At 44.6% G+C, this 26,567-nt stretch overlaps 1 protein-coding gene across 1 annotated transcript in view; it reads right to left on the bottom strand.

Moving 5' to 3' along the window:
• Positions 1-23,908, bottom strand: part of GPAM (glycerol-3-phosphate acyltransferase, mitochondrial) — a 68,993-nt gene extending 45,085 nt beyond the window's left edge. The window contains exon 1 of the mRNA XM_045191460.3: positions 23,887-23,908. The gene's annotated coding sequence lies outside the window, so the exon portion shown is untranslated. The remainder of the gene's footprint in view (positions 1-23,886) is intronic.
• Positions 23,909-26,567: the final 2,659 nt, after the last annotated feature.

Raw genomic sequence — 26,567 nt, 5'->3', positions numbered from 1 at the left:
GATTTCTAGGTCAACTGTTCATTAACTATTGAATAAATATAATCTAGGTAGAAGATCAATTATATCTAGAGTCCCATCAATTGATCAAATCCTGGAAAGAATTGATTTTGACTCCCCAGAGATAAGATTCAATTGAAGTCTACAGGGTTATAACATGCCTTATGTACAGTGTACACTTTCTAATGGTGATAATAGTTAAAATAATAAAATTTTCTACTTGGTCAGTAACCTCATTTCATAAACCATAGTGACTCAGCCAAACTGTAATTAAGCAGAATAGTCTCCTCGAAGTGTGATCTGCAATCTACTTCCATTTGCAAAACCAGAGGTGGCACATATAGGAATCCTGTTATTAATTAGGCCACCATGTCATAATTATGGGTGCCGTACAGACACATCCAAAACGATAATTATTCTGAACCCTTAATTACAGCTTGACAAACTACATCATCCAGAACTATGAAATATTGCCTTAAGCTTAATCTATGGTTTTAATCTCTCTGTGCCTCCTTTTCCTCATCTGTAAAACAGGGCTAATAATAATCCCTGCTTCATTGGGTGCCTGTGAAGATTACGAGCTAAAACATGTAAGGCAATGGACAATCAGTACCTGACGCATGGTAGGCACCATTTAATGTTTGCAGTTGTCGGAAGACTTCCTAGGAAAATGTCCCGACCCCGAAAAGGAAGGCTTGATTTGATCCAGGCATCAATCCCCCTTGCCTTCACAGGCCATAATCAATAAATGTGTTCTTTTAGAATCACAGGCTTCCCCAGATCCAACCCCAACAAGGTTGCCTTCTCGGGTTCAAATTTGCATACAGTTTTCTTTTGATAACTATACAGATGGTCGCAGACTTCCGATGATTCAACTTACAAGTTTTTGACTCGACAGTGCTGTGAGAGCAATGTGCACTCAGTTGAAACCATGCTTTGAATTTTATCTTTTACCAGGCTAGCAATATGTGATATGATGCTCTCCCGTGATGCTGAGCAGTGGCAGGAAGCCACAGCTCCCAATCGGGAGATCACACAGGTAAACAACCAATACCCTACAGTGTACTATGTTGCCAACACTTTTATGGATATCGTATTCTGAATAGATGTAACATCGGCTGGGCTAAACTATGATGCTCAGTAGATTAGGTGGGTTAGATACAATTTTGACTTACCATACATTTATCAGAATGTAACCCCATTGTTTTTCAAGGAACATCTGTACTTTGATTTAGTCAGCAAAATCTTTTAAGCAGGAGCTCCTAACATTTTGGATTCAAGGAATCGAATGAAACTCTAGATTCTCCCCTGAGGGGGGAAAAATGGGCATGTAAAAGTTTACATTCAATGTATGAGGGTTCATAATGCCCCTCTGAGGTCCTTCGTGGACCCCAGATTAAGAATCGTAGTTCAAGAACATGATTTGGAAGACAGCTAAACTGAACCTGGTTCTTTTCACAATGTCTAAAGCGAGATGAGACAGAAACACGTATTTGCAGAGTGTAAATGAAGTATTAACTTCTCTGAGCCAGCTAAGTGCTTTCCAATAAGGGTTCTGACGATGATAAAGGAGGGGGATAATGAAGAGAAGAGTGAGCGGAGGAGGAGCCGTCACTCAGAATGGATAAAGGTAGGTAAACTGAAGGTGTACTTTTACCTCTGAGAGAGCCAAGTATGCAGCCGCACTTTGAAACTGGGAGTACTGTATGGCTGTTATTATAGCAACTCTGGAGGCAGTTTGAGTAACTGATTGTATCTGAAGCTTTCTTTTAAACCTCAAACAGGTAAAATATTATCAGTGGGGCTCTTCACGCCTGGTCAAGGATTCAGACACAAAAGAAATGTTAATTATGGGAACTGAGCTGTGGATTCTGAGTGACCCTAGGGATAAAATGATTATCTGGTGGTCTTATGTTGCTGGAAATTTATTAGAGGGTTTTAAGGTTACATTAACTGATTTTCACCTTAAGTGCTCTACCTGGAGAAGCATTAAAGGCTCCTGATAAGGAATGATTTCAGAGGAGTAATGACATCAGCCAGGAGATCTTTGGGGTGAGTCAGGGGTACTGTAAGGAGAAAGGCCTAAGTGAGGTAGGTGGCTGTGATCAGCCGGGGCGGAGTTGTGGGCTTCCTGCCACCAACAGCTGTCATCCGACTAGAGCTCACCAGGCCCCCACTCATCACCTGTTTCCAACAGTCACCAGTGCCAGAGCCCAAAGAGGAAGAATAGTGTATGTACAATAAAGGTCACCGAATGGGGCCAAGGACCCAGCTACACTGCCTCCCCATGATGGCCTCCAATTGCGCCCCTGCCTGTAAGAGTCAAACATCTTCTCAGGCGCTGCAGTGTCGACCCCCTCTTACCCATGCTGAGCTCTGCTCCCTCGTCCTCTCCCTTCTCCCCCGCCTCACTCTGCCTCCATCTCCAAGGCCATCTCTCTGTTCACAGACTATCCCAAGTTCATCCCTGTGTATGTATTGTTCCCTCTGCCAGGAACATTCCTTCTCTACATACGTGCACGGCTGACCCATTCTTATATTCCAGTCTTTGCTCAGTTAGCAGCTTTCTGTCCTTTCTGAAACCTGTCTCTGTCTTCCATATCACTCTATTTTATCGATAGCACTTATCACTATCAGAAAAAAATCATTGATTTATTTCTTCACATTGTGAATATCCTCCACTGGAATGTGGGCCCCGTGAGAGTGGGCACCTTCTGTGTCTTAATCACTGACGCAGGCCCCAGGCTCAGCACGAAGAAAGCACCTGGTACACATTTGCTGGCTAAAAGAATGAACGATCCTTAACAGCTGCTATTTATCAAGCTCTTACTCTGTGCCCGGCAGAGGGCTGCAGGTTTTTATAAACACTATCTCACTGAATTCTCACAGCAACCCTCCAAAGTAAGTGTTTATCTATTATTCTCATGGTACAGATTAGGTTGCAGAGGGGTTATGCCTCCTTTCCAATGTCAAAGCTAGCATGTTGAGAGCTAGCAAGTAACCAGGACCTGATTCGCACCCAGGTATGTTTGACTTCAATGCTCATGCTCTAAACCAGGAGGCAGCACACTTTTTCTGGAAAGAACCAGATAGTAAATATGTAAGTCTTTGCAGGCCATATGGATCTACACATAGCAACCACTCAACTCTGTTGTGCTATGAAAGCAACCATAGACAACACATAAACAAATGCATGTGGCTGTGTGTTAATAAAACTATTTATAAAATGTGGTAGGCAGGCATTGGCCCAGGGACCATAATTTGCAGATATATATTCTGTATGCTAGCTAAAGGGGTTTTCAAAGAGAAAAAGGGGGAAGAGGAGTCAAAGCAAAGCATTAAAATGTATGCTTGGTGCTTGGTGAGCCCTCTTTAAGTAAGAACAATAGCAGGTAGATAAAACTAAGCTGAAAAAGGCAAAATCAGCAATAAGGTTCTGGTAGGAATTATGGCTCTATTGATTCACCTTTTTGACTGAATTATAACCATCGCTTCAGACTACAGTAGAGCTTAATTCAAATAAGGTGTTCCATCTTAACCAAGTTTCCATTCATACTGTAATCACGTGATTTCACGTGCCAGCACTCAAGCAGGTCCACACCACCCTCCATGCCAAGGAGGCCCCAAATGTTCATATTGGAGGACAAAGTATACCGAGTCGCTCTGACAGTTTCAACTCTCCTTCTTTCAAACTTTGAGCCTAAACAGGGGTCTTTCCCTCTCAAGCAAACGTAAGAGGAGAAAGGCAAGAGGAGAAAGGCAAGATATGACTCACAGGTCGGAGAAACCTCTGCAGCCTCATTGGGAAGGTGACCACTATTGGGTTCAGTTGCTGAGTCTTTCAGAGTGGCAGCTCGTGACACTGAATATGAGAACTAAAGAGAAAGACCGACTCCCAGTCTCTTGGGTTTGGGGTGGGAGGCAAAGGCTGAACATTAGAAGGTGGGGGACAAGGGACAAAGGCAATGGTGTCTGCAGTGCTTATGTGTGCATGCGTGACAGGCTGGTGTGGGCCGGAGGGGGGGGGGGACGGGGGAGGCCATCTCTTGGTGTTCCGTTTTTCTCTCCTAGGTCACTAGAAAAACATTAGACAAAATACTCACTTCTCTTGTCCCCTGAAGAAGGAGGAAACAACAGATGGTTCTTAAACCAATAGGCATATTTTCCTCAATTTTCTAATTGAGAAAATGTATGCAATTTTCTAAACAGGGGCCTCACATGTTTGAGCAAGTAGCAAAGATTAAACTTTCCTCAGGCTTCTTCTGAACCTTCCCCTTGGCCCCTCTATGTGCTTGGTTCATGCGCTGGTAAAAATCTAGTTTTAGAAAACCTCTGGTAAGACAGTTTAACCAGAACTCCAACCTCTCCTCTATCATCCCCCCAGGCAATGTCTGATACCCCTAGCCCTGTCAGCAAAGAATCCTTTTAGGTCAGTTCAGCCAGAATCCCCTTACCCCTAACGTTACCTCTTAGTAATTTTCCATCCACTGACTGCCTGCACCCTGCTCCTTGGCTATAATTCCCACTTGTTCATGTTATACTTGGACTTGAGCCCAACCTCTTTCCTGCACTGTAAAATCCCATGGCGGTGGTCCCTACCCGAGCACAATGGTCCTGAATAGTCTGCCTGACCATCTTTAACAAGTATTGCTGAATGTTTTTTTTCCCCTCTAACATAGTAAAACAGCCCCAGCACAGAACACCCAGCACCTACAGGGAACCCTAGAGTTGCTAGGTCTATCCCAGCCCTGCCATTACCCCGCAGTGATGTCCTGGGCACCCCTGCCCCCAGCTTCCCCTTGCTGAGCCTGTTTTCTTATTAGCAACAGAATGAGTCAGTCTCCTACCTTCTCATCCACCCAAATGTTCATCTTTTTTCATCTTTTTAATATTTATTATATTTGTTATTGTTCAGAGGTACTATTTAAGATGATTTATGTTATTAATAAAAATGGACTTCTACTGAGCATTTAGCATTTACGGGGATTGTGCCAAATGCTCTGAATCTGCCCTAGTACCTAATTCTCACAACCTCCCTATGAGGAGGGACACTTGTGATTGCAGACTTCACAGACATGTGAGCTGAGGTGCAGGAAGGTGATATGATTTTCCCAAGGTCAGAGAGCAAGTGGTAAAGCTGGGATTTAAGCTTGAGTCTTTTCTTTTTCTTTCCTTCCTCCCTTCCTTCCTTCATTCCTTCTTTCTTTCCTTCTTCCTTTTCTTTTCTTTTTAAGAACTACACTGTCTTTGTGTGTCCTGTAGCCCCTGGTCAACATCTGACCCAAGAAAAAAAAATGCAGATTCAAACTCCCTTGCCCTGAACTCCACGATGCCTCTCACCATGTCAGGCTGTGAAATACCAAGATATTTTCCTGGAGGAGACGGTGCAGGAGTTGCCACAGACATCCAACACATGGCCTTTGCCCTTGCAAACCCAAGAGAGATGGTCAAACCCATGGCGGAATCAGGGGCTCTGGAGGGGCAGTGCTGATAATGCACAAAGTGGGAGTTCCCTCATCCTTGATTTTTCCTTAATGTCATTCTTGTGCATAAGCAAACATTAAACCATGCTGTCTGAAAATCTCTGATTATTGGAGAACCTTTGTTCTTTGCTAGGGAGAGGCAATCCCTTTAAGGTTGGACCAAATCAACAATCTGGTTATGCAAGGGAGCTGGGGGCTCTCCTCAAACAAACCAAGATTTTTAAGAAGGCAAATCAGTGCTAGCTTGATCAGAGAGGCTTGGAGACAAGTGGTGGGATAAGGGTGGATTCCTAGAGACAGCAGAGCAAGGTTGATAAGGTAAACAGATCTGATTCTCTCGGGGGTGGGGGAGAGGAAAGGGAAACAAGTTTAATTTTTGAATGTCTACTATGATCTAGGTGATTTTATGTACACCGAGCATTAGGTCCTGCCAACAATAGGTAATGTTGATATTTTACAGATGAAGCTAGTAAGAACATAACCAGGGATTCTCTCTCTCCCTCTCTCTTTGTTTCCACTCTACTTCAGTGCTTGGGTAGACACCAGCCTAGGTCTAATTCAGATTTCCAAGATGTAAATGGAATTTTCTCATTTGAATATTTGTAAAAAAATATTTAGACTGCTAAACCTAATACAGTGCCTAGCACAGAGTAGGAGCTCAATAAAATAGGATGAATTAACAACTAGTAAGTAATGTGGTTTATCAAAGTGGAGTTGGTATCATCTGATCCAGTAGTTCTCAATTAGAAGTGATTTTGCTGCACAGGGGACATTTGAATACGTCTGGAGATATTTTTAGTTGTCACAATAGAAGGGAGGGATGTACTTCTGGCATCCAGTGGGTAGAGGCCAAGATGCTGCTAAACATCTTACAAGGCACAGGACAGCTTCGTGACCAAAAAATGATTTGACCCATAATCTCAATAAGATTGCTGAGGTTAAGAAATTCTGCTATAATCTAACGTGTCTTACAAATGAAGCAGGCAATCCTGACTCAGAGAGACAGAGACTTGTCCAGGTCCACACTACTAGTTGATGGCAAAGTCATGGTGAGAAATATCCCCTGAAGTCTTCTACAGCGTTCTTGCCAGACCTCAAGCTGCTAACTCGCCAGAGGGTTGCCTGCTACAAAAGATGGTTTCAATGGAAAATGACGTGTTGGCACAATAGCCCAGGTAAACCAAACATAATGAGGCAAATTCAAGTGTACCTAGCCTGCTGTCCCTCAGTCTGGGTCATCTTCTCACTAAGCAGCCAGGAGAGGTTCCAGAAATTGAGGAGACCAAGCTTTGGAACTGAGTGCTCACCAAGAGGCCTTTGCTGCTCTCCAGCTTCACTGAACACCTTCCTTTTCTTAGGGTTGCAAACTAATGATCACAATTATCAAACTGAAGAAAGAATTTCCTTTTATTAATTAAATAGGCAAGTTAAACATATCAGTGATTATGGGGTCATCTTAAGTCAAGGTAGAAATGGCTAGCAAGCAATTCTTTCTAAAACATATGAGTCATTTGCACGATCGTTGTCATCAATGACAACTTTTTGGTTTCCTATGTGCCAAGAGATGTGTTGGGTCCCAAAGAGATGGGCAGAGGAGAAGAGGAGGATGTACCCTTGACCCCAGGAAGCACTCAATTCAAACACAAAAGTCTGTGTTGCATCACTGTCACCGAGCAAAGCCAACGCTGCAAAATGGGGAAAAGCGAAACCCCGTTACTGCTAAACAGCTAAGCCCAGCATAACTTGCTTATTTTAAACAACTTTTAACACAGAAACACTCCCCTGTAGCCCAAGAATTTGGACTTTCCCTCTTGCATTATTGGGATTTGGCCTGCCTGATGGGCATTTTATTTTATTTTTTTGTCCATTAAGCTCCTGGGGGAATTCCAATGCCCTGTACCATATCCAAAATGACAGGATGATGAGATGCAGTAGCAGATGTCCTTGAGTTATAGGAGCTGATCTGACCCCCAAATCCCTTCACTTACGCTGGTAGATGGAGGACCCCAAAAGGCTACCTTGGGCATCTTTTCCAGCAGCCTCTAAGCTGCTTCTACATGGAAGCAGGAGATCTGGGTTAACACAACTCTGAAGATTGGCTTTTATCTTGAAATTTCAATGAAAAATTAAACATCCTGATAACACTGAGTACTAATGGCTTTTATTTCCATTGCAACTGCTTTCTGAGACGGATAATTCCCCTTTAGATTTTCATGAGTTTGGCCCAGAAATCAGATACTCAAGGCATTAAACATACAGGAGCCTGGGGCGCCAAGAAAAGAGTAGTGTCTATTTAAGGATTTGGCTGCCACAGCCAGCTTAGTGTCTTGGGGAAGTGAGTGGAATTTGAATATATCAGCTCTGCCACTCTCTGCTACAGACCTGAAATCAGACACTCAGAAAGACACCCCGGGGCTCCTGCTTGGGTTTGGACATGGGTGTTAACCTTGGTGACAAACAGCTTGTTGAACAATGCTTCCCATACTTTGAGCTCTCATAGTGCAGTAAACTAAGGGATGCTAACTTTTCAATTCTTCCCCCCCATGATATTAAAAGTAAACTAAACATTAACTGACAATCCAAAAACACCATCATTTGATAAAAGAAAGAATGTTTTAATGTTTCAAGAAGCAGGAAGGAGAGACTCTCAGAACAAAGGAAAGTTCTTCAAATTGAATCCAGATAGCTGTATTAAAGACTTTGCTACTTTGTCCTTAGTTCTTCCATCACCCTAGACTGGAAGAAAAATATCATAGACCAGCACTCCCTCTGATGTCTGGAAGGTGGGTGCTGGGAGTAGCCACTGGAGTCTCCTGGAAAAGAACTGGGTTTGAGACCCAGAAGGTATTCCAGGGCAAAGACAGGGAGGAGTGAGGGGATGGAACTGGGGGGATTGGATTTGCCCTGAGAATAAGCCTCTGCTCTATGGTGGCACTTTGCACACTGTAATGCTACACTAAGTAGCTTGTTTAATTACCCATCTCTTCCCCTGGGCTTTGAGTTCCTAGAGAGTGGTGCCTTGTTGCCCTGAGTCAGGCAGCTAATTACATGAGGGGTAGGGATGGTGCTGTAGTAAGCACACATTCAAAGGAGAGATGGCAACGCTCCAGGGACACACAGCGCTGCTTCATGGACCCACAAAACCTGAGGAGTAGAGAGCAGGCATTCTATGATCTAATTGCGTGTACCATTTCTGGCTGATGTAGTGGAGGGCTCCCCTCCCTCCATCCTATTTGGCAGACTCACCCTGAGCATCATCCCACAAGATAATTAAAATGTGCCCTGAAGAGAGCAGGAGGGGGTCAGGACTGCTGCTGCCCCAGGGGAGGTGCCAAGGAACTGCTGAGCAAAGGCTCAGCTCCTCCCCTGTGGCTCCTAGACCAGTCTGAGCAGGAGCAGGGCTGGGGTGGGGAGCAGCCGCCTCCTGCCTGCCTACTGATTGATCCCCTTGGTTTTCCCATCACCAACTCCAAAAAGAGCTCTCAGTCCCAAGGTTCTCCATTGTCCCAGGCCCTTCTTTCTCATAGTCACTTTTTGGAATTGACTCAAAGAAAACATCATGCACACTGTTAGCAGCAGCCCCGGGGTTAAGTTCCACAGCAACCACCCCTTCCCAGCAAAGAAAGTCCAGCCCACAGGGACATGGATGGCGCTTTCTTTCAACTCATTTTGGGTGGTTTTTTTAGCCAACTTGATTTCTGCCAGGATGTTGAAGCCCAATACACAGAGGCAGCCTCCTCTAAACTTCCCACCAGCCCCAGCAGCACTGGGAAGAGGCCAAAGGCAAAGCTCACTAAGCAAGTGTGCTGAGGCAGGGGGTGGGCGAGCAGGGATAGGGCTCCTGCCCCCCATGCTGCTTGGGAGCCCAGGAGTGATGATGGAGTGTTTTCATCAGCACTGGCTCAGCATGCCACTGGGAGCCCCATAACATATCTAAAATGCTGCTCAACCAGCTCCACATTGGAGGGATTAGCAAGGCTGTGGGTTCTGGGAACTGAATGGTGAGGGTGGGCTTCCTGTTGCCAATATCCTGTCATTTTTTCCTCTTAGGAACTGTTGGGGGGATCCGCCTTGGGTTACACTTGCTATTCCAAGTCTCTTTGGAAATGCTCTTGGTCTAATGTATTATTTATGACATGGAATCTCTGTTTCTTTTTCAACATCAAACCTCTATGGTTCTCCCACCAAGCAGAGGTTTTTGAATCCTGAGTTCACATGAACACAGTTGTGTGCCTTAAAGTGTCAGTCTTAATGTCTGTTCCCCCACACCCCAGCCCCTAGGACTGCTCCCTTCGGGAATCACTGGCTAAAACAGTGATGTCCCTAGCAGGTTCTACCTCGCACCCTGGCCAGCAAACAATGGGTGGGGATTGGCTTGAGGTGAGAGTGAGCCCCAGGTAGGGAAGAGAAGATGAAGAGATGGTGACGGAGGTCAAGGGGACAGGGTCGCCCACCGGGGAAGGTGGGCGAGAATTGAAGGTGCTGACATCAGCATTCTTTCAGGAGCCTGATGCTGACCATTGCCTTTCCTCACTGTCCTCGGCTTAGCCTTCTTATCACCTCCCAGAGCCTCCGGCTTTGTCTGGGAAAAATGCTAACCAGAGCTTCACGAGAGCTGCCACTAAAGCCCAGAGAGCTCACAAAGGCACTGTGTGCAATGGGAAAGGAACACGGTGCTCCTGGTGGGAGGCCGAGTGGGTCAGGCAGGGGGCAGCTGGGAGCATTCATGGGCAGCCAAGGAAGACTGTGGGCTCATCTCCAAACCCTCAGCTCCATGCTCCCCTCTCAGCCTGCCTGTCTGTGGAATTTCACTACTGGAGAACACTGCCCCAAGAGGGTTAGTCATCCAGGCTAGACATGTATGAACTTGGGGCGAAGGCCATGGAGAACCTGGTTTCTGTCCCCAGTCCCTGACTTAGGGATTTTCACCTGGGAAGAGTGACCCCAGGACAGTGAGGATGCTGGGCTCCCACTGAAGAGTAGGAAGGAGGTGCTGGGAGAAAGGGATTCTAAGAGACAGAATCAGCCGATTCCTCCTTTTGCCTTCTTTGAGTTCAAACCCAGCCTCCTTCTATCAGCGGAGACAACTGGGGAAGAAGAGCACTGGACAGGGAGTCGGGACAGCCTGTTCAACCCGCCTCCATCTTGTTGCGCGTCAAGAGAATCAACATGCCAGAGATGAGCAACTCAGCTCCAGGGGCCATTCAGCCCAACCCCCTCACTTCATACTCACAGACCGATGCCCAGAAAGTGGCAGGCGCTTCACCAGGGTCTCACATACTGAGCACCTACTGCATCCTGGCTGAGGTGGCATGTCGGGTGCTCACAGCTGTTGGCTTATCAAAGAGGCCTTTCTTGACTAGCTCCCCACCTCCATCTAAATTAAGTCCTTTCTGCTTTTTCCCATCACAGGTGGCAATGACCTATTAATTTATGTGACTCTTTTTAATGCCTGCCTCCCCATCCCCATTCCAAAAGGGCAGGGAGCTTTCTTTCTCTGCCTCATTCCCCACGGTACCCCAGTGCCTCACACAGTAGGCACACGACAAGATTGATTAAACTCAGAATCTCGACTCTCAAAGTAACCCAGTGAGAGCAGCGCTATGCCTATTTTCCAGATGAGGAGAGTGGGGTTTAGACAATTTTAATGACATGTGGATGTACTTCCAAAAGAGCAGAGCAGAGTCAGGCCCAGGAGGTAAAACTGCCTGCGCAGGGCTTGTCCTTCCCCTCTTGACATGTCCTTTAAAATGACGAGGTAGAAGCAAGACTCACTTTAATGAACTTCTCAGACTAATTACTCTGGAAATCCAATGGGGCCTCCACAGAGGGAACTCTGGGGAATCAGCAGGAAGGAGAATCCTTTATCCTGTGGAGAAGCTGTGAGGACAAAGCCCTGGTAACCTCCCACCCAGCAGGAAGCAGGGACCACCGGAATTAAGACTGCCACCAAGACTAGAGAAAGGAAATACAGTTGGCGTGGTTATTTAACCTAAAACACACAGGGAAAAGTCAGTTTTAAGAATACCCATTTACCATAAAAGCGTTCTTTTCTACTCAGCGTCAAAATAAAATTGTTTTCCTCGTTTTTGCATCACATCCTTCCTTCCTCAGCCACCTCCCACCAAACCTGACAACTAGAGAGGACAACGGTCATCCTTTCATCTCTTTCACCATCATTCCAGCTGGTGAGATTCTTGCTGACACCACAAGGTTCCAGCTTTCACCTGTAGTGATGAAGCCTTTGACGTCAAACTCTGTCAGACAACACGGCGAAGCTGGGTGTGTAACGGAGGTGGGAACAGACAGCACACATCAAACACAGATCTCAAAGTGGCAGACATTCTCACAAACGAGGTGCCCGGCCCCACTATTTTCTCTCCGCAGCCCACCTCCCAAGGCTTGGTGCCCACCTCACATGGCTTTGAAGGCCATGTTCCATTTGCAAATCAGGCTTAATGATGTTTCAAGCTAAAGCAATGGGATTTCTCATAAAGTGTCCAAAACCCTCTGAGGACTTTGGGGTTCTGAGCCCAAGGGAAGGATGACAAGGTGGCCAAGAGACCAGCTAGATATCAGGAAGGACTTTATGGGGAGCAAAAGCACGCAGACCTGAATGGTGCACCACGATCCGAGCTCATGCCCCTTTGCAGCAGCAAACAATTCATCCTCTGACTTGGTCTTCCTGAAGGATTCCAGGATTCCGAGTTCTCTATCCTTCCACTTCCTCCCTCCACATTCTCTGCCTCTCCTGCTTTTCACTTTGCTAGTCCAGCCTTCCTACCCACCATGCTACCCCATTTCTAATGCCATAACATCCTAAGAAATTGGTTCCTCCCCCCCCAAAAAAAATTTTAATACCTGTATCCTTGTCTCTGTGGTGTCTGAGGAATTATTTCCAACCAGGTGCTTAGCAAAGCTGATCGAAACTCTGGAGAAGACAGCCCCGGTCTGTGTGGGAGTGAATCAAAAGCTCCACGGGATGCCTGTTTGTATGGCCAGAGGCTGAAGGACTTTGGGTGCTCGGCAGTAACCTCAGAAAAATTCCCTAGGCAGCAGCAAACTCTCCTAGCACAGTTTTGAAACACCCCAGCAGGAGGAAGCCTCTTTAATCAAATAATAACCAGCCAGAGATAAGGCCTGCTAGGCTGAGCTCCGTCGGCCAATCACATGCTTCCTTCCGACTGCAAGGACAAACAGACCCGGGCTTCTGGAGTGAGTTTCAGTGCTTGTTATAATTTAATGATGCTGCGGGTGGTGTCTTCTTGGCTGTGCCTGGTGGGGATTTTCTATCCGTGGAGTGAAGCTATGAGCTCAGGAATCTCATTTTCGGTGGCACCTGGCCCAGAGGCTGGAGCTGAGTATCCTGAGTGATCATATGGGGCACCCAGCTCCCTGCCTGGGTGCTTCCATGTTGCCCAGAGTTCTTGCTGCCGCTGAGAAGCCAGGCCTGAGTGGGGCCGAGCAGGGTTGGGTCACCAGGGGGAGAGCGCGTTTGACACCTGCAGTGCACATCATTGACTGTGACCCGGAAGAGGTTGTGGAGACCCTAGTGACTTGCTTTCACGTGATGGAGATGCTTAACACACATCCTATGGGTCCTTAATTGGTAGTGACCTTGAACTTATCTGCAGTCTTCATCCTTTCCAGCCGTCCTCACCTTCCAATGCTATCAGTGCTGTTCAGCCACAGAAGTATCATAAAAAGGATAGGTTCCAGGGGCTATACAGGTCTGGCAGTGAATAATGGCCCTGGGTGTTTCTAACCTTGTGACTTTGAACATGTCACTTAGCCCTCTCCTAAAAGGAAGAACTCTGCCAGGTCCCTATAAGGTTCTCATAGGCTCAGAGGAAATGTAATTAAATCCTTACATGGTGTGGATGTATTAGGGATCAATATTTAAAGAACTTAGGGAGAACCCTTTTGTTATGTGAATAACACTTAGCCTGCCATTTAGCCAGCAGGACCAAGTCTAGGACATTTTATCACCCCCAAAAGAAACCCCTTCCCATCATTCTTCATCCCCCACCATCCCCCCCCCACCCCTGCCTACTCTAGGCGACCACCAATCTACTCAGTGTCTCCTATGGATTTGCCTATTCTGGATGAGTCATGCAAATGGAATCATGTGCTATGTGGCCTTTGTGACTTGTTTCTTTCATTTGGCAAGATGTTTTCAAGGTTCACTTTATTCCTTTTTATTGATGATTGACACTCCATTTTGCCTGAATACACCACAATTTGTTTATCCCTTCACCCATTGGTGGAAATTTGGTTCACTTCCACTTTTTGCTGTTATAAATGATGCTGCTATGAACATTGTGTACAAATGTCCAACCCCTTTTATACACAAATTCACGGCCCCCTTGCAGGAAAACAGGAAGGAAACAAAGCAGGTGAGAGAACCAGCCTTTCAAGGGCTTCTTTTCAGCCAGAGTTTAGAATACCATAGCAGCAGCCCAGCATGGTGTTCGCAGGCTTTCCCGATGCTCAAAGTCCCGCCACAATTCCCTCTCCTGGAATCCTCCCCCAACCCTAGACATAAGGGAAGTATCATTTTTATTGCCATTTTAAAGATGAGACCATAAGGGGTAAGGAAGTTTGAGTAACTTGCCAAAAGTCAGCCAGCCAAGAATTGAAGTCAGAATTAAGTCCAATGTTCTTTCTACTCCAGCTCTGCACACACTAAACAGGTCTATTCTTCTCTTATGTACTCAGTCTTGGTCTCCAAGATACATAGTTCAAGAAGAGAAAAGAAAAAAGAAATTAAAAAAAAAGAGCTTCATTATTATTTATGGACAAAAATGTTAACAAGGGCAACAAATAGTTTTTATTGGCTACATTTTTAAAAACTGTGTGTGAGGCTCAGGAAGATTAAGTGTCTTATCTAATGGCACAGAGCTATTGGGGATGTAATGTATAGCATAGGGAACACAGTCAACAATTTTGTAATAACTATGCATAGTGCCAGGTGGGTACTAGAAATATCAGAGAAAACATTTTGTAAAGTATATAACAATCTAACTACTGCTGTATGCCTGAAACTAATACAAAACAATACAGAATGTAAACTGCAATTGAAAAATAAAATTTAAAACATCATAAAGGCATATAGAGCTAGGTAAGCAGTAAAGCAGCCCTTGACAATTTGCAGGCAGATATGTGATTCCCAAACACAGGCTAGATCAGCTTGCTTTCTTCCTAATGCCTAACTGGGCGGGCAGGGGGGCGGGGAACGGGGAGGTCTTGGTGGCATGGTTGGGAGGAAGCTTAACTTTGCAGGGGCCATTGCGGGTCAGGGTAGGTCTGGATGAAGAAGCCGCTCTACACAGCAGCAGCGGGGTGCAGGAGGGGATTAGGGAACATGAAAGTCTGTAGATGCAGAGAAAAGAAGCCGATGAAGAGGAGGTGGGTAGAGTTCAGTTGAAAGGCTGGCCAACTTCCCCGTTTGTCTCATGGCCAGGAATGTTCCATCGAAATCCTTGAGGTCCCATGATAAACAACAGAGACATATGTTCTGAGTGGAGTGGTGTGGGGAAAACATCAGCCAGGGCTGGCGAGTGTGGTGACAGAGCTTGAGCTTCTCCTCACCTGTCTGGCCCCAACCTGGCGGAGCAGCACCAGAGAGGGATCTCCTGGAAGCAGGAGGGCAAAGGGCGCCATAAGGAGAGATGAGGCCAAGCAGGCCAGGTGAGACTATGGGCACAGCCACAGCTCACCTCTGAGCTGGAGATTCCAGTGCCCAGTGCTTCTTACCTGTCAGTGGGAATCACAGACTAGACAGCAGGAACGTGAGAGTAACAAGGTCTAGAGCCAGTCAGGCATCTCAAGGCTCCTGGATCTTGGCTCATTGTACCAAGGTCAGGCCAATTTCATTGGGTTTCCGTGGGCCCATTACTTACAGAATTCAGTACACATCAGGCAAAGCACTGCTGAGAAGCACCACTTAGAAAAGCTCTCTAAGAGTAGGAAGCAGTCCTGAGCTAGTTCCTGGCCCCTTGAATCTCTGAACTGCCTACAAGACCCACTTCTGGAAAGTGAAAGGGGACCTTTAGGCCTGCCCCCACGTCAGAGCACCCAGAGCACTGGGCGTCAGAGTGCAAAGCAAGACAAGCCCTACCAGTAGGTTCAACTGGTGAAAAGGATCTAGTGGCACTTACCATGGGCCAAGTCCTGGATAGACGCTGTCCCTGTCATACTTCCTCTTCACAAAACCCCTGTAGGGTAGGAATATTTACACCCACTTCAGAGAAGGACAGAGCAGAGCGCAGAGAGATGAACGGACTTGCTCACTATCATACCGTTAATATGTCCTGGAGAAGGGACCTGAGCCTCTGGCCGCCTGACCCTGGAACCCGTGATCTCTCTGTTATTTCATGCTATCACTCACGAGAGACTTTAGATTCATTTTCTTACGTGTCTCACAAGCTGCCTCTTACTCACTTTATCCCTTCCATGATTTTTCGTTTTTATTTGTGTGTGGCAATGTGCAACATATATGCATCGAGATCCATACTCATACATAAGTGTGAGTACATATCTGTTTACATGCGTATGCGTGTCTCCTTGGTTGTAGCTACGTGTGTCCTGTGGCCTTCAGAGAAGCATGCCAGTAGCTTTAGTGTTCATTTCCTTCTGTCTGTGTAAAAGTTTGTCCTGAGATCTTTGATGGATGGCAGCGTTCCTATCATATGTCAGCTCCTGAGCAGGGAAACTGGCTCCTGTGACCAGGCAATTTTCCCACTGCGGTCATCCTCTGAGTCGCCAGTCTCAGGACGGCTCTCTCATCCCGCAGAAGAGCCGCATGACTTCCACTGATGAAGGTGCCCGTTGACCGGGCCATGGATGTCCATCATAATAAACAAAAACCCCATTTGATCTGCCCTGCCCAAGGACAGAAAACACACACACACACACACACACACACACGTTTGTCAATTGAGCAGGACGACTGTCTAATATACCACAAATTCAAAAGCATCTTAGCACCAGCAAGCAATGTAAATGAGAAAAACGGGTTAGGGGTAATTAATGGGAGTACTGGGGGCAGAGGTTAGATGGAGAGTACACACCCCATCCAAGGACATCTACCCCCCCAGCCAAGTAGTGTCATGGAGAAATGTAGGCTGAGGGTTGTCAGACCTGTTATCTTCAAGAGAGACTAGAATACAGATTTTAACATGAAATCTTCAAAAAACTTTTAATGTGCAACTGTTCAAAAGAATTAAATACTGTTCTGTCCAAAACATCCACACAGGTTTCAAGATAAATTCAGTCCATGGGCAGTCAGTGTGTGTCCCTTAAGGTAGGCAAAATAAGCATTGACATATGCACACTTACTAACCCTTGCATGGTGACCAAAGAGTCTCAATAGCATCTATAAGGGCCAGTCCTCCAAGTGGCTTGTGGGTTTCTCTCTCTTGTTCCCTAAGTTTAGAGACAAGGTGAGGTCAGAGGACCCCTATGTTAGAAGTCTGCAGGTACTTAATAAACACACAGACTTCTAGACAATACCCCAGAAGCCCTAGGGACAGAACCCAGGAATCTGCATTTTAACAGGATTTCCAAGTATCCTGAGATGCAAGGTAAGACCATACATCTTCTCATTGGTTTCTTCTTAGAAAGAGCTTCTCTCTTGCCTTTCATTCTAAAGATGATCTTCTTGTTGGGACAAGTGAGCTTGAAGGAAGTGAGCAAAACTAAGTCTTTTTGTGCCTGTTGAATTCTGCAAACCAAAACAAAGGAGAAGTATTTATGCAAATGCAGAAACAAATGCATCTTTCTATCACAAATGGTGACTATAATAAAAACTGAAATTTAAGAAAGGGAATCTGAACAAGGGAATGTGGAAGACTCACAGTATTGATAGCTGCGACATAATAAGAAACATGTACTTGGTCTTCATCTCCCTTTCCTGGCACACAGCTTCTAAAACCCTTGTACCTCTTAAATGAGACATCTTTTTTTTTTTCTTTTTAGAGAGGAAGAGAGAAGCATCAATGTGAGAGAGAAACATCGATTGGTTGCCGCCAGTACACACACCCCGACCAGGGATGGAACTGGGGGATGGAAATCTAGGTATGTACCCTGACTGGGAATTGAACTCACAATGCTCCAACCAAGCAAGCCACCTAGCTGGGGAAAGTATCTTTTTGTATGTTAGTGAGAGGACAAAAGCCTGGATGGAGCTGGTTGCCACTGGAGCCAACAAGGTGATTAGAGGATCGGAACTTTCAGCTGCACAACCCCACCCCAGAGGCTGTTAATCACTAATGGCCAATGATTTGATCAACATACCTAAGTAATGAAGCTTCCATTTAAAAAAAACAAAAACAAAAACAAAAAAAAAACCCAACCTAACCATAAGGATTTGGAGAGCTTCCTGGGTGCCGAACGCATGGAGGTGATGGGAGGGTAATGCACCCAGAGAGGCATGGAAGCTCTATGCCCCTTCCCCACACCTTGCCATACCTATGCATCTCTTCCATCTGTTCTTGAGTTGTATCCTTTATGATAAACTGGTAGTCTAGTGAGTAAATGCTTTTCCTGAGATCTGTGAGCCTCTCTAGCAAATTATCAAACCTGAGGAGGGGGTTATGGGAACCACCAATTTATAGCTGATCTGTCTGAAGTCCCAGAGGCCTGGACTTAAAATTGGCATCTGAAGTGAGGAGCAGTCTTGTGGGACTAAACCCTTAACCTGTCAGGTTGGATGCTGACTCCAGTATCAGAATTGAACTGAATTGCAGGACACCCTGCTGGTGTTGGAGAACCGGTGGGTGTGGGAAAAAAGTATCCCACATATCTAATGTCAGACGTATTGAGATTAGAAAGAAAATAGAATTTTTTTAGTGTCCTTCATATTATTGAGGAATACTCTTATTGCAAGTACTTTCTACAACTGGCTTAAATAATTATAGTTATTTTTTTTTCTCACATAACAAGGAGCCTTGAGGTAAGCAGTTATTGGCATTGGGTTAGTTACCCAACACCTTTTGCTCTTCTGTCTTTATGTGTTGCCTTTATAGTCTGGACAAGCTCAGTTTTGCTGCAGTAACAACACCCAAATCTCAGAGGTTAAAAAAATAAATTCCCATACATGCCACATGTTTATCACATATTTGCAGAAGTCCTCTGCTCACTAATAGTTCCTCAGATACCTAGAGTGAGCAAGCCCCAGCTGGCCACATGCTTCCACAGTTGCTGAGGTAGGAGAAGAAACATCTGTGAGTGACACACCTAAAAAAGGTGTGAATTTTGCCCGGAATGGATACACAGACCTCATTGGCCAAATGAGGTCACATGACCAAACCTATTTTCAAAAGCAGTAGGAAAAGACAATTCTGTGATGTACCCCCAAGAAGGACCATTGGAAATATTTGTCAAATAGCACTAATGATTACCACATTGTCTCATGCTTGCAAGACAGCTGCCACCATTTCACAAAGCACATTCACGTTCAAGAACAATAAAACACGGAATAGGGGTAAGTACAGTCAGTGCCAGGCTTCCGTCCCTCCTATCAGCAAAAGCATTCCTAAAGACCAACCCCCAACACCATCAACCCTTCCCGCCCCCAGCAGGTTTCTGCTTCATCGCATTGGGGAGAACTCTATGACATGACCTCCCGAGGCTGGGAGGTAGGATGCCTGAGATGAGCACCTCACTTTTCCAGCCTCATAACGGAGGTGGGCTTCCCAGGACCCTCGGAACCTCAGGAGATGATCATCTTTCGGCAACAGCAGAGGGTGTACTTGTGTAAACCCTGAGAGACCAGGGCTTTAACATGACATAGTGTTACCCCCAGAAATAAAAACACTCCTAATTGATGAATAGGTGTCTGGGGAATTTTATACAAATGGCTAATACTCTGAGGGAATTAAGACAGATCTTGAGACCTAAAATCATTAGCAATAATATGAACTGGTAAGACTGTCAAGATCACACTCAAAAAGCCAATCATCGGAATATATAAAAGCTGTAACTATCTCCAAACCAAAAGCACATATAAAAGATGCAAGATGTGTGTGAGACAGATTTTGTATGTTTGTGTGATGTTTATGTGTAGATGTAAGAAAAATGAATATATGTGTGTGTTAAAAAACAAGGTAATACTAATTGATTTCTATCCAAAATAAGAATAATTAAGCAGTTTGAGAATTAAGATTCTCTTTAGTCCTTTGTTTTCAAGGCTAATTATTTAATTAAATATTTCTACTTTGATATAGATTCTGAACTTATGAAAATGTCACTGTTTTATGGAGGATACTCAATTCACCAAATATCATTTTCCATACAAGGTGTTCTGTGAAAGCAGAAAACACACAGCTAATGACATTTCTCAGTTATTCTAATTAGACTGAAAAGTTTGGGGGCAGACCTCATGCTTTGGGTTTGTTTTGTTTGTTTTTTTTTACTTTCCCCCACAGTCCCTAGCATAGATCACAGGCATGGTGATGTGGCCGTGGCTGTGACTAGCCATTGGACTAAGCACTATATATAAAATGTAGCTAATAACCTTGCAGAATAGATATCATTATGCCCATTTTATAGATAAGAAAAGTGAGTGAGGCTCAGGACGTTCAAATGTGTGACGGCAGTATTGTGGATATGCTTTAAAAGAAAAACATCACCCTTCTCCTTCAGGGATATGTACTGAAATATTTACCAGTGAAATGAAAATAATGTCAGGGCTTTGAAATCCCTGACATTCTATAAGTGGGGATCCAAAATCGTACACGAGTGGGGAGGTAGAGTGGGCTAACGATGTAACAAAATTTTCCATGAGTTGAGAATTTTTGAAGCTTGGTGATGAGTATATTTGTGGTCCGTTATATGATTCATTATTCTCTTTTTTCTTATATTTTATATAATCTGTTCTATTTTTCATAATGAATGGAATGACAAGACTTCCTTGCTACTACTGCATTACGAATTTCAGAGCCTAACGAATACATGGGAGCTAAATGAATGACTTGGCCCATTGTTTGTGCCTCACTGTGAATATTGGCAAGATTCCAGCCAATAGGAGCCCCACACAAACCCACACATACTTCTATAGACTTGTTTTTTTAAATGATTCACCAGTCTAGAAGGCCCCTCAATATCATAAGTCAGGGACTCACACAATCACTACCTGGCATAGAACCTAGAACTTGGTAGGTACTCAGAGAATGCCGAATGGGTGGAGGCATCTTGTGGGAGTGGGGAAGGCTGAAATGATACAGAACACCCAGTACATCGCCCATCATAATGCTTAATGGGAACATCCCAAGCTTTCCTCCAGGGACCCCTCTTTGAAAGTCTAGCACACATTGTTCCTGTCAATCACAGACTGTTCCGTCACTCTCCTTTTATTATTGCTTTTGCCATTATTAAACACATATTTGCTTGTTCATGTGTACATGTTTGTTTTTCCCAGCTTGACCATGAGCTCCCTGGGGATGGGAGCAATGTTCCTCAGGTCTCTGTAGGCTCCAGGCCTCTGTACCCTTCAGGCCTAGCACAGAGCCTGGTACGAGGTGTGCAGGCAAACAGTGCATTGCATGCAGCCATAGAAAGACACTGCTCACTTCCCCTTCAAGACAACCAGCTGCAGGAGAATGGTTGCCTTTCAGCTTCTAGGTCCAGCCCCTTTGGGGTTACCACACTTTCCCAGCAAGGCCACCCTTCCCCCAGGCCGCTTCAGCTCAATGGCTGGGCATGATGTGGGCAGCAGAGCCAGTCCTTGCCTGCCCCGTACAGCATTCCTGCATCGGCCCAGCAGAGATGTTCTTGGAGCTGCACTGTGGTCGAAGGCTCTTCCTACACAATCCTTCCTGCCGTCCCGCCTTTCACAGGGCTCATACCTGCAGCATGGTCCAAGGCCTGCCTACCTCTGCTCCCTCCCACTTTATCTTTCAGAAACATGTCTCCTAATGACCCTCCTGCATGACCACTCCTGTTTTAGCACCAGCTTCCTGGAGAACCCAAACTACAGTCAAACAGTTGAAGTTCCTGATCTCCACTAATAACCAGAGACTTCTATACTTATGCTCTTGCACAGGAAATACACTCCATGGACCTCTCAGTTCACATTTGAAAGACTTGGTGTAAAATTCTATCCTAGAGTCAACTAAACAATTTCAGTACCAAACTAGAATGCTCTCTTCTATGCTGAAGCCACAGGTTGTAGTGGGTGAATCAGGGCCCCTGGGGGATCTGCACAGATGTACCTGGCACTGTGACCTCGAACAAAGCACTTTCCCTCAAGGTGCCTTATCTTCTTTATTTTTAAAATGAGGCAAATAAGATCTTCCTATGTTGAAATCAATTTCCAGTCCTAAGATGGAGGTATTCCTGCTTGGGGTGCCACATCAGCAAACCAAATCTCAGATAACTTTAATTTCCTTGTAAATGTTCTGCTTGACCAGAAATACAGGTATATCCACTCAGCCAATCCCCGAGCATCTCCACCCCTAAGAAATCAAGTTTCCTTACAGATAATAAATAAGTGAATCTTTGCCATTTGGTATCAACTAACACTTTCAGAATCTGATGACAGCTATGACCTTCTCCATGTACTGTGATCACCCCAAATTTTTTCAGCCTCCAGGATTACCTCTTCATTTATATCTAAACCATAATTACGCCACAATAGTTAATTGCATAATCATTTTTGCAGAATGCAAACAGCTTTGCATTAAGCAGAACACTTAACAGCCCAGTTTGAAGCACGTGCCTTAGCGTGACTTCCTGGAGATCACACCCAGGTGCCGAGCTTGTAGCTGCCCAAGGGTCCCTCCCAGAACAAGCGAGTGCTTCCCCAGAGCAGATTTCAGCTTCCGGTCTAGAACGGGGAACGTGCTACATCTTCGCAACTTGGCACAATGTGGAGTCCATCGCGGCACACAGGCACAAATACTCACAGTTTCAGGATCTCAGAGGAGAACCCAGCAGTGGATCAACCCCTCTACTAACCCCCTCTGAGGGTTCTCAGCTCCTGGGGAAACACTGCTGAGGGTGGGACCACTTTGTGAAAGCCAGAGCCTAAGGTTCAAAGCTTCAGGACACTAAGCCACTTGGCTCAGGTGTCACTGTCCACCTTTCTACTCCACAGTTCCCTCCCAGCTGACCAGCCCACCAGCCTAATTTCACTACAAGGATGTTTGCATGGAAATGTAAAGGAAAAATAATGTTCTAGGGAGCGATGGGTCAGGGATGAAAGGGCCCTGAGTAGGATCCCCTGGCATTATGATCTCTTGTAGAACAGGACAGCAGTTCCCTGTTCATATGTGAACCCCTCTGACCTTATATATACAATGGCAACTCCCTCCCCACCTGGAAGAATGCCCGGCCCAATAAATATTTGTTAAATGTATTTAATGAATAAATAAAGGAATCACCAACAGCCATGTTTTGGGAGCCTGGTTCAGGCTCCACCTCTTCTAGGAGTCTCCTCTAAGTGAGTTGAGAATCACACTTTTTTGGGGGGCATTCACTTATTTTTTTCAGCAAGTTTGAATTGAGCACCTAGTATGCGCCAGATCCCATAGAAGGCCCTGGGCTTAAAGAAGACTCTAAGGAAAGTCCTTGCCTTCAGATAGCTCACAATGTAATTTAGCACACACAAAGCACCCAGTTTGGGTTTCCAATTGCTTCCTGATGTTAGTTTTTTCTCCTCAAAGAGCAAGGACTTGCTGAGGAAGGGGACAGGCTAACATTGCCTGAACACCTAGTGATATGTGCTCATATCACTTTGACATTGTCATATCTTATGACCTTGCCCAGCCATGTGATATGTGCTCTTCTGTAACCAAGTGAGTTACAGAAAGTCATCAATGAAAAGAGGATGGGAGGGGATCAAGAAGGGTCTTCCAGAGCGTGGGAGTCCAAACTCAGAAGTTGTAGGGGAGTGGGGAGCCATTTCCCATTGGAAATATAAAAGGAGGCCCAGAAAAGATGAAGGAAGGAGCACCAGGCCTGGAGTAAAGAAGCCAGGTTATTTTTCTGAACGTTTGTGATCTTAGGAATAGCACTTTCTTTCTTTTGAAAGTCTCCTTATCAGAAAAGGTAGTTGATGACCTAAACGACCTCCAAATCTCTTATGTGCAAACATCTGTGATCCTTTCTAATTCACTCAGCATCTTCCTCCTTTACTTCTGTAGACCCCAACAGTATAGAAAATGACTACAGTGTTTCCATAAATGTAGTCTTTAGATAGAGAATGACCCATTTAACCTGAACCTCTAAAAGAGAATTAGTTTGAAGAATGAAGGGACATAACAGAGCTCAGTACTTTCTCTATTCTAGTCTTTTCAACTACCCTTAGAGCCCTCTCTCCAGCTGCACCCTCCCCTCTGGCACCTCTCCATCTTAGAGCCCTACCATTGGCTGTCCTGGTTCTTCTCTTGCTCAAGTGACTCACCCGATTGGCTGTGAGGCCAAAACCCAAATGTCTCCTACAATCCCCAAAGGCTTTGGCTTCTGGTCATCTGGCCTCCCACAAGGCAGGAGCCAGCAAGACTATCTTCTCAAGTGACTTTTTCCCCATTACACTGGTCTCCTTGACTGAAGAAGATGGATTGAACCAACCAATGAATACATGAGCTGAAGACATTTATTGAGCAATTGCCTCTCATTCTACGGGTGCAAGTGGACAGGCAGAGGTCAAGGTTTCTGCCACCACCCCTAACCATTACCCAATTGTACAACAAGGAGAACTGCCTGGCAAATAGTGGCTTTGGGGGTATGAACAGCCTGGATCAGTTTGTTCCAAAGGCTCATTGGGCAACCACACTGCCCTCTTTCCTCTTCGTCTGCCTGGCCATGAGGCTGCCTGCTGACCACCACCTGCACAGACAGGCAAGAACACCAGCCCCTTAGTTACAAAGGTCTGGGGCACACAGAATATTTCAATTCATTGACCACAGTGAGATGACATGAGCAGAATCATAGCCTACTCACTCATCATTTCCAGACCTTTCTAAACAACCTCTCTTTCAAGAGTGTTATTTTACCCATGGACTGAGATATGTTTCTAGTAACAATAGTTAAGTGATGGGTGCTGGGCAGCTGGAAATATCCCTTAAACCAAAGAGTACGAGCATGTCATTTTGACTGCTCTACTTAGCAGTTTAAGAAACAAACATTTTGTGTTTGTGGTTTCTATAAAGATGTCTGAATCAACAGTTTCAGAAATTTTTACACATTCTGTAACCAGAAACTCAGAGAGTTAAAAGCACTAATGTTTATTGCTTACCATTCACAAAGCACTGTGCTATGGGTTGAGACACAAAGGCATAAAGCTGGATTAGGCATATTACTGTGCACACAGCCCCATCAAGGCCCGATATGGGTTAGTAATTTTACATGGAGCATGAAGAGGTAAAGAACAGACATGGATGAATCTGGATGTTATAAAACATCATGTACCTTGAGTCAGTGAGGAGAGCATTCAGCTGCAAGTGAGAGAAAACTCACAAATAGTGATTTAAACAAGTATGAGGCATATTTTTCTCACTTAGTATGAATTCCAAAGGTAGACAGCTCAGAGCTGAAGAGATTATCATGAAAACCATCAACAGTTGCTACTATTTTTCTGCTATACCATCCTCTGCTTATGGATATGGTCCTCATGTTTTCAAAAGGGCTGCTGTACTCCAGGCATCATGTTCACATCCAAAAATGAAAAAAGAGGGAAGTGTGAACAGCAAAAGTCTCTTTTTTAGTTGTTGTATTTTTATTTGGGAAGAGAAGCTTTTGTCAGGTACCTGCCTTCATTTCATTGGCCAGAACAAATCACATGACCATGCCTGAGCTGCAAGGGAAGCTGGATATCTTTTACTTTATAGGCTTCATAGTAGAGAAATGAAAGGGAAAGGTGACTTAGTAAATTTCACTGGACCAATAGCATCTGCCATATACTTATCACATAGTAATATATAAAATATGCATGGTTTTAAATGGTCATATTGTAACATACTATTTCCCTGTCCTCACTAAATGTACAATGTGAATGTATTTTTACTTTTTAATAAAAAATGATTTTAAATATAATTATATTTTAAGAATATGTTTTAAAAGAATAATTCGATAAAAATTTACAGCTATTATCTCTGATGAAATTATAGATATTTTTATTTCTTTGTGCTATTTTTTGTCTATTTCATTTTGTTTTCTAGTTTTCAATACCAAAAATATATTATTTTGTAATAAGAAAATAAAAAATTATTCTTAAATAAGAATGTTCATGATTATTTATGACATATTGTCAAATGAAAAAGCAGTATATATGTCATGGTCCCAATTTTCATAAATATATATAAGAAAAGCAAATAATACATGTATGAGAGAAATAAAGGCTAGAAGAGTTGCCTCTGAGTGTTCAGAATATAAGTTGTTTTACTTTTCTTCCTTCTACTACTTTGTATTTTCTGAACTGATCACAGGGGGAGGAAAATTAGAAATAAACCGCAATCACAGGTTAAGCAGTTTTCTGCCTGGACTTGAAGGAAAGGCAGCTTTTGAGCATAAACTGAACAACAGGCTTTGAGAATAAAAATTGCAGAGAAAGAAAAGGGGGGCCATTCTACTGAGGAACAGGCCTTGTTTGTTAGGCCAAAAAAGATAAAGGAAAATACTCCCCACACTCCCTATTTCCTTTCCCTAAAAGCTAAGAAACGTTAAACCCCCTTAACATTCTTCAGGGGATTCTCCAGCCTGAGGCTCAAGGCCCCATAGAGGGGTTTTTGTTCCTTTCTGGTGAGTCAGCTGCAAAACATGGCTCATTGTTTTCCTGGCAGTTATGGCCCCTGAACAGCCTTTCATCGCCTCCCTTCCTTCCAGGAAACACTCAGCAGCAAAAGATGGCTCGGTGGTTCCTTGGCCTTTCAGGTGCCTGTTCTCCTTACAGTCCAGCAGCCACTTTCTCTCTCTTTTTGGTTTGTTTGTTTGTTCTATTTATTTCTAGTGAGTACTTTGCTTTCTCCCAGAAAGCAAGAGGCCTTGTATAATATTCCTGAACTTGCAGAACCAGAGGCTAGAATCCCAAAAGCCTGGGAAATGAACAATCCTGTGAAGGGGTTCTGCTAGATAAATCTCCAAGAG

Source organism: Desmodus rotundus, chromosome 4 (assembly GCF_022682495.2).
Source record: "Desmodus rotundus isolate HL8 chromosome 4, HLdesRot8A.1, whole genome shotgun sequence".
Lineage (NCBI taxonomy): Eukaryota > Metazoa > Chordata > Mammalia > Chiroptera > Phyllostomidae > Desmodus > Desmodus rotundus.
Note: the sequence above shows the minus strand (reverse complement) of the source record. Positions and strands in the feature narration are given on the sequence as shown.